The sequence below is a fragment of the Pleurodeles waltl genome, chromosome 1_1 (assembly GCF_031143425.1).
Source record: "Pleurodeles waltl isolate 20211129_DDA chromosome 1_1, aPleWal1.hap1.20221129, whole genome shotgun sequence".
Taxonomy (NCBI): Eukaryota; Metazoa; Chordata; class Amphibia; order Caudata; family Salamandridae; genus Pleurodeles; species Pleurodeles waltl.
The window spans coordinates 708,904,016-708,917,675 of NC_090436.1; positions in this window are offsets into that span (position 1 = coordinate 708,904,016).

Sequence of the window (13,660 nt, forward strand, 5' to 3'; positions counted from 1 at the left end):
TGTCCTCCCCACACAGTGTACAGATGGGATCCACTCAGATGAGTACAGTTCAGTAGCAGAGTAGAGGGAGAAGGGTCATAGTAGGTGCGTACACAGTTGAAGCTGAAGAGGGTTACATTCCGTGTACCTTCTGGCCTTAGCATTGCTGTTATGTCCTGTCCTCCCCACACAGTATATAGATGGTATTCCCTTCGGTGAGTACAGTTCATTAGCTAGGTAGCGGGAGAAGGGCCACAGTAGATGAGTACATAGTTGTGGCTGAGTGGAGTGACATTCCCAGTGACTCTCGGCCTTTGCATTGCTGTCATGACCTGTCTTCCCCACACAGTATACAGATGGTATCCCCTCAGGTGAGTACAGTTCAGTAGCTGAGTAGTGGGACAAGGGTCATAGTAGATGAGTACACTGTTTTGGCTGTGTTGAGTGACATTTCCAGTGCCTTCTGGCCTTAGCATTGCTGTCATGGCATGTCCTAACCACTCAGTATCCATTTAAATGCCCCTTAGGTTGGTACACTCTTATGTGGAGTTATTAAAGGTGGGAATTTTTCGAAGGGTACTGTGTTCTGTTATTGGTGATAGTAGCAGAGTGTCTGCTGGGGGTTGTAGTGTTGTCAGTACCTGAGGTACACCCGGTTTACTGGCATGTTATCCCCCCAGGTGGGTCTCATTAAAATGTTGGAGGTCAGACAGGGGTCTATGGACAGGTGGACACTGAGTGTTTGAGTGTGATGACATTGTAGCTAGGTAAAGGTGAGCAGTGGGCATGCATGACAATACATTTGGGGGACACATTTTGTAGTTGTGATTTACCAGGCTCTACTCCCTCAGGTATTCCTATCAAGCCCTCAGGATGCAAGATGGCCAAGACCTTCTACTCCAATGATGTGAACTCTGGGGGGAGTAGGTTGGGGACCACCGCCAGTCTTGTGTACCACCAGTTGGTACCTGGCAGCCAAGGAACACCCCTTCCCCCTGAGGTCACTCTACCTCTTCCTGATGATGTCCCTTGTGCATGAGTAGCTGCCTACAGAATTCACTCTGTTGACTATTCTTTGCCACATTTCCATTTTCCAAGTGATAGTAGTCTGCTGGACTTGGCTCCACATATATGTGGCTCTATTCTAATAATTTCAACGAACATGATGCTTAACACCTCATAGGTGAATCGTGGGTGTTTTTGTGGTCACAAGGTGGTGTAAAAAAGTGAGGAAATGGGAAAAAATTGTAGTTGCTGTGTGATGAGTGGGTGGCATGCAGTGAAGTGTGTGATAGTGTGCAAATATGTGTTTGGTGTGGTGCAGTGCGGATTTAGTATGTGTGGCTTATGTGAAGTGGAGTGGTGCCTATGCTATTGCTTGCACTACTGTTATTTTGTTCTGTGTTGTGGAGGCAAAGGATTGTGGTGTGTGAAGGGGTGTGTTTTATAGTGTGGTTGGTGGGTGTCGAGTGTGTGTATGTGTATCAGCTGTGTTGTTTTCAAATCTATCCAATGTGGTGTATTGAATTACTGTGGGGACTGCCAACCACTGCGGTTCTCACTGCCATTGGAAGACTGCCATAGCAAGACCGCTATGTCGATTTTCGAGTTGGAATGGGCTCTGTGGTTGGTTGGCGGGCTGATGGTCCGCCTCTTTCCCACCCTCCAGGGAGGCGAAGTAGGGATTTTGGCTGACTTTTGGTGGGCTTGGCTGGGTAACTCATAATACAGTGGTCTGTATGACCGCCAGCATGGTGGTCTTTTGGTGGCTGCCACCGCAGCAGTCTTGCAGTCAGACTGCCAAACTCATAATTAGCCCCCAAGACTGGGCCTTCACTTAACAGGGCCCACCATATTGAAGTCTCCACACCCTAGCATCTGGTCCATTCCAAATACATTTTTAAATGCTTCAGGGGAGCCCTGTAATTCATATGCTGTTTAGCAGACGCCCACCAACTCCCATCTTATATACCTTTCAAACAGAGGAGATCAAAGATGGGTCTACAATACATGGATAGCCTAAAAATACATGTAACATATATGCCTCACATGGATGGAGCAAGGGATCCATTTGTAGGGACAGTGCAGGGACAAGAAAAAAGCCTGCCTTGGAGATATATTCAGTCTCTGTCTCTGCCACCACTCTCAGACTTGAATGCCTGTTGAGCTGAAATTAGTTTCATTCAGGAACATAGCAGTGCACATTTGTTTTACCCTATAAACCACAGAGTCCCGCTCTGGGTCTCATTCCATTTCTATGCAAGCCTTCAGTATCCATGCCTGATTGTTATATGTGGAGAGGACACATATAAAATATGTCCAGATACTTGCTCATGGGGAACTCATGGGAGGAGTGCACGCTCTCCGGAGACTTGCAGGGGACATTACCTCCCCAGCACTGGTTAACGTGTATTATTTTTGTACTGTTCTTTGAAATTTGTGACTATATCCTGAAAATCTGCCCCCATCTCACACGTTTTTTGAATACCACCATCTGTGGTTTTATGTATCCTTTATTTCATATATATGAAGCATTTATTTATGCCTTCAATACATATGAACACAAATAATGTTCTCATTCCATGGACCTCGGGATGTTTAAGACCTTTATTTGAGTTACACATTTTATATAGCTCAAACATCATAACAAGGGCAGGTATCTAGCATGGGCGAGCAGGGCAAATGCCCAGTGCACCAATATTCTGAAGGGCACATGAAGCTGTGTGCATTAAGGTTATGCCAACAGCAGCGTCCTTCTCATATTCTTCCAGCCTTGTCTGTGTCCCTACATGTTCCTTTCTGTCTGATTTGCCAGTTTAACTTGGTTTAATCCTTCATTATCATACAACGGGTGATGTTTTTGACACCCCTTCAGCCCCCTTCCTTGCCCTCCCTTCACCCTCTGATCCCTGCTGACACACATCAACAAAACCATCATCTGCGTGAGGCAGCTAAGCTATGGGTAATTTAGGTGATCTGGGGGAGGTCCACGGATATTTATGTCCAGGGGTGCAGTTCTCCTCATCCAGATACTGACCAGTGAACTCAAAAGTGACCCCAGCTTCCTCATTTAATTCCAGTGGCAGCTTTTCAGAGGGAAAAGGGGTGGGGCAGTGTGGTGAGGGATGTGCCAGGGGAGAGAGAGAAATAAAGTAAAATAATTTTTAAGAAACGTACCTTAATTCTGCGCCGCGCTCCTCCGCTCCTCAATCCTCGACGGCCGGCCAAACATACATGCACAAGGAGGGGAAGTGCTATGCACTCACCCTCAGTGCTCATCACAGTCCATGGCCACGCCCCTTTTAATACAAAGCTATAATAAACATGGCTTATTATCATTTTGTATTAAAAGGTTTGCAGCTGGTGCTGCCGTGGGGGCGACGCCGCGCCTTTTTAATTCACTACGATCAGCAGGGGCGCCAAATTTCTAGCAGCCCACGACCAGGGCGTTTTCTTAGTAAAGGCCAGTTCTGATCATATAAGCAGGCCTGGGTTTAACGGCACCTCACCCCACCTCTCAATCAGTCACGACAGGATATTGAACTCTTTTCTTTCCTCGGGCCCTTACCCGTTGCCTCGACAAGCTGCTGCTTAGTTTCAAGTTCTGCTATACTTACAGGGGACTGGCAGCTCCGAAGATGTTTAGTTTAGTAACTGTATAGTTCTGAGGTTTCAAAGTGCTAAACGCGATGAAGATGATGAAACTATGTATATGGATCTCCCACAATAAGTACTGTTAGCACGTCAGAGCCTTGATAAGTAAACTTACCAGGAGACGCATTTAGGCCGACAAACCTTTGGACCACGTTTGGGAACTTCCCAGTACGAAATATTTTCTTGGCATCACCAATCAATAGATCAATAAACAATCATTAATAACAATCACTAGTCGATAAACATTTAATAAGAATGGATTTTCGAACACACCATTGTCTTCGCAGTCATGAATAACCACACCAGTTTAGTCCAAAGTTAAGATATTTATTCCCCTATTGGTTACAATCTAACATCATGGGGGTCATTACAACATTGGCGGTAAAAGCCGCTTACCGCTGTGCAGAAGACCGCCAACACACCGCTGCGGCCGCGGAATTCCGCCACAGCTATTATGACCCACATCTCGGAATCCGACAAAATTCAGACACCCACACAAGTCCGCCACACCAAAGGTCAGTGATAAACTGGCAAAAACAAAACCTCCACCGTCACGCCAACAGAAAAACGCCCACACTATCAAGACACACGAATCCACGCGGCAGTCTTTCAACCGCGGTATTCCATTGGCAGTACACACCGCCACGCTCAAAATACACACACATCTCCAAAACACCACCACATTGGACAATTCGAAATACACTCACCTGATACACATACACACACCACTCCCACACATCCAATACAATATAAAACACACACCCACATCACCCACAAACCCCTACGTCCACAATTACTAAGAGAAGGCCAGAGAGAGACACCACCATCAACAAACTAGCATCCACAGGCACACAACACCATCACCCACACAACTTCCACACACAAAACACCACACACCACTACATGTCACCACACTTATCACCACACACACCACCCCACACATCACCTACACCACCCCATGGCACGGCAAAGACAGCCCAGGTTCTCGAGGAGGAGCTCAGGGTCATGGTGAAGTAAATCGTCCGAGTAGAGCCACAGCTATTTGGATCACAGGTGCAGCACACCTCAATTTCAAGGAAGATGGAGCTATGGCGAAGAATAGTGGACAGGGTCAACGCAGTGGGACAACACCCAAGAAATCGGGAGGACATCAGGAAGAGGTGGAACAACCTACGGGGGAAGGTGCGTTCCGTGGTCTCAAGACACCACCAGGCGGTTCAGCGGACTGATGGCGGACCCCCACCTCCCCTCCCACAACTAACAACATGGGAGGAGCAGGTCTTGGCGATTCTGCATCCTGAGGGCCTCGCAGGAGTCGGTGGAGGAATGGACTCTGGTAAGTCAAATCTTAACTATTACATCCCCCACCCTACCTGCATGCTATCACATACCCCCACCCTCGCCCCACCCCTATCACTCCAACTCTTCACAAATGTACCAATATCACAAACCACACATCCCAACACCAAGCCCTGCATGCAACAACAATGCATGGACACCCATCACTAAAGCATGCCCACTGCACATACCCATACACCCCCCTAAACCATCATCACACAAGGTCCCACACAGGAATGCCAGCACTGGGGTACACGGTCACCCACCCATTGCACACCATGACACACACAGATGCAATAATCATGCCTTTCCACCCCTGCAGGACCACTTCCCAACGTCACTAGACAGGAGGGTCCAGACATGTCCACTCCACCCACAGAAGAGGCCCACAGTGATGACAGCACCTCTGTCCACCTGGATCTAGATGACCAGCCGGACCTGGGCACCATCGTAGGGGTGCTGAAGGAAGTACTTAACACCAGGATGGACACTGTGGCACTACAAGGGGCCCCTGACACTAGCATGGACGATGAACTGCCCACCACCTCCTCCGGCGCTAGTGGACAGGAGGCACCGCCACAGGACCACCACACCAGCACCCCACCCCCTGCAGACAGAGAACCTCCCCGCAAACGGTCCCTGAGATCCAGGAACAAGACAGAGCACGATGCCAAGACCCCCGCCAAGAAATGAGACCACCCTGATTGTCACCCCACTGTTCCACTTTGTCACCCTGTCCATATTGAAACTGCCCCAGCTCCACTTCCTATGCCCATATGAGCAATGCACCTGTGAGACTAATAGACTGGACTCTGCCATGGACACTCCTCCGCCATCACCCCTCACCATTTAACGTCCCCTCCAATATTTTGTATTTAAATAAACACACCTAAAGCACCAAAAGATCTGGAGTCTGTCTGTGATTTCGAAATAGTGTATTTGCAATTATAGTGACAAAATGTTCATGAAATAGTAATGTCAACATACCTATGTCACACAGCTCTAGTCCATGAGGAATCTAAGCAGATGAGACACGTTGGGACCCACACCTGTGAAACCGTAAGGGAAAGTGACAACTCAGTGACTATACACTGGGTGAAATCGACAGACAGGATAGAGGTAGAAGTGTAAAAGTACATGTAGTAGGCAGGAATGTATTCTCACCTGTGTTTCACTGGAAATATTGCTGGATCACTGAGTCCCTGTTCTGCATGTCTTCTTCCTCTGCTTCCTCCTCATCACTGTCCACAGGCTCCACAGCTGCCACAACACCTCCATCTGGACCATCCTCCTGCAGAAAAGACACCTGTCGTTGCAAAGCCAAGTTGTGAAGCATACAGCAGGCCACGATGATCTGGCACACCTTCTTTGGTGAGTAGAATAGGGATCCACCTGTCATATGTAGGCACCTGAACCTGGCCTTCAGGAGGCTCAAGGTCCGCTCGATCACCCTCCTAGTTCGCCCATGGGCCTCATTGTAGCGTTCCTCTGCCCTGGTCCTGGGATTCCTCACTGGGGTCAGTAGCCATGACAGGTTGGGGTAACCAGAGTCACCTAATAGCCACACACGATGCCTCTGGAGTTGACCCATCACATAAGGGATGCTGCTATTCTGCAGGATGTAGGTGTCATGCACTGAGCCAGGGAACATGGCATTCACATGGGAGATGTACTGGTCTGCCAAACATACCATCTGTACATTCATTGAATGATAACTCTTCCCGTTCCTGTGCACCTGTTCACTCCTGTGGGGGGGGGACCAAAGCCACATGGGTCCCATCAATGGCACCTATGATGTTGGGGATATGTCCAAGGGCATAGAAGTCACCTTTCACTGTAGGCAAATCCTCCACCTGAGGGAAAACGATGTAGCTCCGCATGTGTTTCAGCAGGGCAGACAACACTCTGGACAATACGTTGGAAAACATAGGCTGGGACATCCCTGATGCCATGGCCACAGTTGTTTGAAAAGACCCACTTGCAAGGAAATGGAGCACTGATAGCACCTGCACTTGAGGGGGGATTCCTGTGGGATGGCGGATTGCTAACATCAGGTCAGGCTCCAACTGTGTACACAGTGCCTGGATTGTGGCATGGACAAACCTGTAGGTGATAATCAAATTTCTTTCCTCCATTGTCGACAGGTCCACCAGCGGTCGGTACACCAGAGGATTCCGCCATCTCCTCACATGTCCCAGCGGACGGTGCCTATGAAGGACAACAGCAAGCACAGAGTCAAACAACTCAGAGGTATGTACCCACAGTCTACACAGAACACCATTCATACACAAAATGTGGCCTGTATGTGTGTTGAGACTAGGCCTAGGTATGTGTGACGCAGTTGGTAATTAGGCCATGTGGGCCCCTGAAATGGCAGCTGCCTGACCTGTAAAGTGGGACAATGGGATGTGAGGTAACTGCGCTGGCGTTGTACACCGTCGCAGTAGGCGGTCGAAGACAGCGGCGCAATGCTGCATTGGTTAACATTGGACCCTATGGGTCCCAGGAGCCAATGACGATGTACGCCGGCGGTGATGGTACGCACCGCCGCGGACGTGACAGCTGCGGACGTGACCGCCATTTTCTATCGGTTGAATCACTCGATACCTGATATTCGACAGGAGAGGACCTACACTGCAAGTGCTGCTGTGACCTCGGTCTGGAAGAGACAATGGCTCGTGCGTCTGGGAAAAGGGCCCCTGCCTTCACATTGGAGGAGTTGGAGAAGCTCGTCGGTGGGGTCCTCCCCAGTACACGCTACTCTATGGTCCTCCAGACCAACAGGTAAGTACACAGGGAGAATGTTGTATGGGCTATGCCTGTGTGGAAAGGGCTGGTTGTAAGAAGGAAGGGGGCAGAGTTCTGCGTGCATGAAAGACGGTGGGTGCATGTGCCACATGGCAAGGGTAGGGATGGGGGCCACTCACTTTGACGGCGCAGTTGGTATTGACTTCTCTTCTTACCCCGTACATTTCATGTAGGTCAGCGTCCACCAGAAGAAGGATATTTGGCGTGCCATCGCCAAGGACGTCCGGACCCTGGGGGTCCACCACAGACGGAGCACCCACTGCCAGAAAAGATGGGAGGACATTTGCCGCTGGAGCAAGAAGACGGTGGAGGCTCAGCTGGGGATGGGAGGGGTGCCCGTCGAACCATGACCCCCCTGATGTTCAGGATCCTGGCGGTGGCCTACCTGGAGTTGGATGGGCGCTTGAGGGCATCACAGCAGACACAAGGGGGTGAGTACACTCTCATTCAGCTGACTTTGCGCGCAGTGGAGGTGTCTGGGTGGGGGAGGAGGGCTGTGTGTTTCCCTAGGCCAGGGCGAGTTTCGTAGGCTAGGCCCCTCCGTAAGGCATGGCCCTGTGGCCCCCCACCCCACCTCTATAGAGTGCCAAGTACAGCTAGTCATGCACCTGTGTCATCTATGTGTGCAGATGTCGTCCATAGCCTTGTAGGCCATTTCCCATGAATTGCACTGTAGAGCCCAACAGCGGAACGTAGTGCAGGGGGCTTCTGTGTCTGTCTTGTCCGCCAACGGAAGCGGTAATCCATGCACTCAACATGTCTTTCTTCTGTTCCCCCCCCCCTTTTTTGTGGTCTCCCTGTTCTTGTGTGCATTAGCATCATCAGGCGGAGAAGCAGTGGCACCGGAGCACAAGGGAGCTGCATCCCACATGGCCATGGAGGGCCACACTACGGACTCAGAATACACCAGTGGGACGGAGGGCGAGGGGAGCACCACGGTGGGGACAGGAGCTGAAACCAGCAACACGGACTCATCCTCCGATGTGAGCTCCCTTGTGGTGGCAGCAACATCTGTGCCCCCCACTTCTACAGGTACAGCCGCCACCCCCCCCACCAGCACCGCCCTCCCAGCAGCCCCTCAGCCTTCACCCTGTGCCCGCTCACCCAGGAGGGTGGGCATCACCTTCGCCCCAGGCACCTCAGCCCCTGCCCCTGTCACCCCTGCTGCCCTCAGTGAGGAGGCCATTGACCTCCTCAGGTGCCTCACTGTTGGGCAGTCTACCATTTCCAATGCCATCCAGGGTGTAGAAAGGCAGTTGCAACAAACCAATGCATTCCTGGAGGGCAATCATTCTGGTCAGGCGGCCCTTCACCGAGCCTTTCAAACTCTGGCCTCAGCACTGATGGCAGCCATTGTCCCTGTGTCTAGCCTCCCCCCTCCAACTTCCTCCACCCAGACCCAATCCCCTGTACCTCTGCCTATCCCATGCACACCATCAGACCAGCCTGCACACACCTCACCACACAAGGGAAGCTCAGGCAAACATAAGCACCACACATGCCACAAGCACTCACGCAAGCATCACACACATACAGACACACCAACATCCACTGCCTCCACTGTGTCCCCCTCCTCGTCGTCTCCACTCACACCTGCATGCACTACCTCTACAGCCACTACGTCCCACACCAGCACACCCCGCTCATGTGCAGTCACCACCCCCACTACCATACACACGTCCCCTGTGTCCTCTCACAGTGTGTCTGTGACGCCCCCTCCCAAGATACACAAACGCAGGCACACACCCACCCAACATACATCCACCTCACGACAGCCTCCAGCGCATGCACCTGCACCCAAAGCCACAAAACCTACACCTCCTACAACCACCACCTCTTCCTCCACTCCCAAAGCCCCTCCAGCTACCCATCCCAGTGTGTCTATGTTGTCACAGGTATGTGGAGTGCACCGGCCACCAGGACAGCCAGTGTGTCACCGAGCCACAGCACAGCCAGTCCCCCGTGAAGCACCAGAAGTGGGCCAGTGCCTGGCGGGAGAGGGGGAAGACTCCAGCCACCCAAGCCGCTCCCAGGGGTCCCGGTGGGAGTGTGGACTCAGCTGTGACTTCTCCCAAGGTGGGGAAGGCCCACAAGAAACCCGGCAAGTCTGGGAGGAGCAGCACGGCGGAGAAGACCGCCATCATCCCCGCTGCCCAGGAGGGCCCCGCCAGCCCCATCGTCGCTGCCCAGGAGGCCACCGCCAGCCCCATCGTAGCTGCCCAGGAGGCCACCGCCAGCCCCATCGTCGCTGCCCAGGAGGCCACCGCCAGCCCCATTGTCGCTGCCCAGGAGGGCCCCGCCAGCCACAGCCCAGCTGCCCAGGAGGGCCCCGCCAGCCACAGCCCAGCTGACCAATGAAGGACCGCCAGCCCCAGCCCAGGTGGGCAATGAAGGACCACCAGCCCCAGCCCAGCTGGGCAATGAAGGACAGCCAACTCAAGCACCGCTGAACAGGGCTAGGACCGCCAACTCAAGCACCTCTGAACAGGGCAAGCACCGCTGAACAGGGCAAGGACCGCCAACTCAAGCACCGCTGAACAGGGCAAGCACCGCCAACTCAAGCACCGCTGAACAGGGCAAGCACCGCCAACTCAAGCACCGCTAGCCCATGAGCGGCCGGGGCACTGACACAACAGGGACTGTCACGGGGTGAGTGATGCACTCTGGGCACCAGTCCCCCTCCAGAACCAGGGGAGACATACATCCACTCTGTCTGTCCTTCCCAGGGTGAAGCACTCTGGGCACCAGTCCCCCTCCAGAACCAGTGGAGACATGCATCCACTACCTCTGTCCTTCCCAGGATGAAGCACTCTGGGCACCAGTCCCCCTCCAGAACCAGTGGAGACATGCATCCACTCTGTCTGTCCTTCCCAGGATGAAGCACTCTGGGCACCAGTCCCCCTCCAGAACCAGTGGAGACATGCATCCACTCCGTCTGTCCTTCCCAGGATGAAGCACTCTGGGCACCAGTCCCCCTCCAGAACCAGTGGAGAAAGACATCCACTACCTCAGTCCTTGGCAGGATGAAGCACTCTGGGCACAAATCCCCCTCCAGAAACCAGTGGAGAATGTTATCCACTTGAGAGACTGCGGCTTTGCACTCCCCAGGGTAAAGCAGTGGGCAAGCCACCCACTGGAGAGACTTGAGAGACTGTGGCTTTGCACTCCCCAGGATGCAGCAGTGGGCAACCCACCCACTTGTGAGACTTGAGAGACTGTGGCTTTGCACTCCCCAGGATGCAGCAGTGGGCAACCCGCCCACTGTAGAGACTTGAGAGACTGTGGCTTTGCACTCCCCAGGGTAAAGCAGTGGGCAAGCCACCCACTGGAGAGACTTGAGAGACTGTGGCTTTGCACTCCCCAGGATGCAGCAGTGGGCAACCCACCCACTGTAGAGACTTGAGAGACTGTGGCTTTGCACTCCCCAGGGTAAAGCAGTGGGCAAGCCACCCACTGGAGAGACTTGAGAGACTGTGGCTTTGCACTCCCCAGGATGCAGCAGTGGGCAACCCACCCACTGTAGAGACTTGAGAGACTGTGGCTTTGCACTCCCCAGGATACATCAATGGGCATGGAGGCCCCTGTGGATCTGGCGTCGAGCACTCATCCGGCTGAGGTGCCCCACCTTCTTTCCCCCTGAGGTGCCTGTTGTATTTCTATCTGATGCCCCTGCAGTGTTCTCTCTGTTTTGATCTGGTATCGTGTGTGGGCTTCGCCCATGCATTTTGGGCCCAGTGGTCCACGGACTATGAATGGTGCAATACCTGGATTACTATTCTTGGTGTATATTTTGTTAATAGTGTATATATGTATATTTTTGATTACTGAATTTTGGTAGATTACAATGGTTACACTCATTTCCTTTTGTCTTTGCATTCTTCCGGGGGAGTTGAGGGGTGTAACTATAATGTATAGATATGTATTAGTGTGTGTGTTGTAGTGGGTGTGGGTGGGGGTGGTGGGTTTGCGTGCTGTGTGTGTGTGTCCCTGTTTTTTGCCTCCCCTGTGTCGTAGGTGCAGTACTCACCGTGGTCATCGCCGCTGGCGTTGGTGCTCCTGGTACAGGAGCAGGAAGACTATCGCAGGGATAATTTGGAGTTCCGGGTCCATGGTGTCCTCCTTCCTCGTGGAGTGTGTAGAGATGAGCGTTTTCCCTGAGAAATTCATGTTTCCGCCGTGTTTTTATCCGTGGTGAATATCCACCCTGGAAAAGGTGGCGGATTGGCCTGTCATAATAGTGTGGGCGGTACATTGTCCTCCGCCTGTCTGTTGGCGGTGACCGCCGAGCTGTTTGTTGTACCGCCGTGGCGGTCGGAGTGTTAAAGTGGCTGTCTTTGTTGGCGGTTTCCGCCACGGTCGTAATTCCCCAAAAATTGCCGCCGGCCTGTTGGCAGTCTTACCGCCACTTTAACACCGGCCGTTAGGGTTGTAATGACCACCCATGTCTGTTAATCTCAATAACAATAAACCACGCCAAAACAATCCAATCAGTGATCAAAGCGCGACTTAATCAATGCATCAGCTATATTCATTCAGCATCTAGGCACATCATTTATTTGAATCAACATAGCAGAATCTCATTAGTACATGAATCAACAAAGCAAGAACTCAGTCATTTGTCTATTTGCACAAGATATTAGTGAACGCCTTAACTAACCTCAAATTAGCATTAGCATGGTGGGCTTCATGCAAAACATTTAGTGAACACGTATTTAGAAAACATCTAAACTAAGGCCTCTATCAAAATAGCAGTTGGTACCTAGAAAGAAAAGGCAAACAGACAATTACAATTTGCATCGGATAGTTACCAATCCAACAGATCAGCAGACAGCGTCAGTCTTCGTCCTCAGGACATCAGTCGATTCACCATCAGCAGTGATAGGACAGGGCCGAGACTAAAAATAGCATAGCTACGGAACGGATTACTTCCCTCAGATAGAGGAGAAGTTAGCATCAGGCAAGAATGGATATCGGATAGTTTCAAAGGACTCAGAATAAACTCAGGAAAAGGCTAGAGCAATAGGAATGACACATGGAGATAGCAAAATGGAGTGAGTTGGAGTGAAGTGAAGTGAACTTGTTTCTTCTTGGGTCACGCCGTTAAATCAAAACCATTTAACTATTCCCTAATTCCTCAGTGGATGAAGTTTAGTGCATTATTATCTCTATCCAATAATTTGGTAAGCACCTTACTAGAATTTTCCACAATTTACAGTTCCCACGTCGCAGATTGGTCCATGTTATTGACGTCTTCAACGGTCAGGTAGTGAATATTACACTTTGCGCTCCAGTCAGTGTCTTCATTGTCTTCTCCTGGTACAGTTAACCTTGCACCTGTTACACATTACACTGTTGCATCTAGCAAGAACGTCGCCACTACGGCTACACACATAACTCCGAGTCCTTCAGGAAAACAGCACATTACACGTTGGAAAATACAATTCAATATGAGGCCAGGCAGCTAGGCCCAAACCCTAGCTAAGCTAAGGCCTTCTGGTTTAATAAAGAAAAACTCTTAACACATAACTCTAATTATGATATACTAATACAAATTCAAACATTATTGCATAATAATTCAGAATTAATAAGCCTTTTAATTAGTCTTCATATACATCGATAGCCACTCCCCTTGGGCACATTTCAAACGTGCATTATTTTCTATGTTAACACATTTTCTATGCAGCTTCATCACACAATATATTGCAAGCTTTTCATATTAATTTTGATTTAAAAAAGACACACTCCAACAGTACTGCCAAAGGGAGCTAGGATAAATATTTTCAAACATCCTTTAAATGGAACTTGTCTTGTGCCTCTGGCGTGCACCACTGCTTTATTCCCTATTTTCCATCTCTCATGCCTCCCCCTGGTGAAGCGCGGC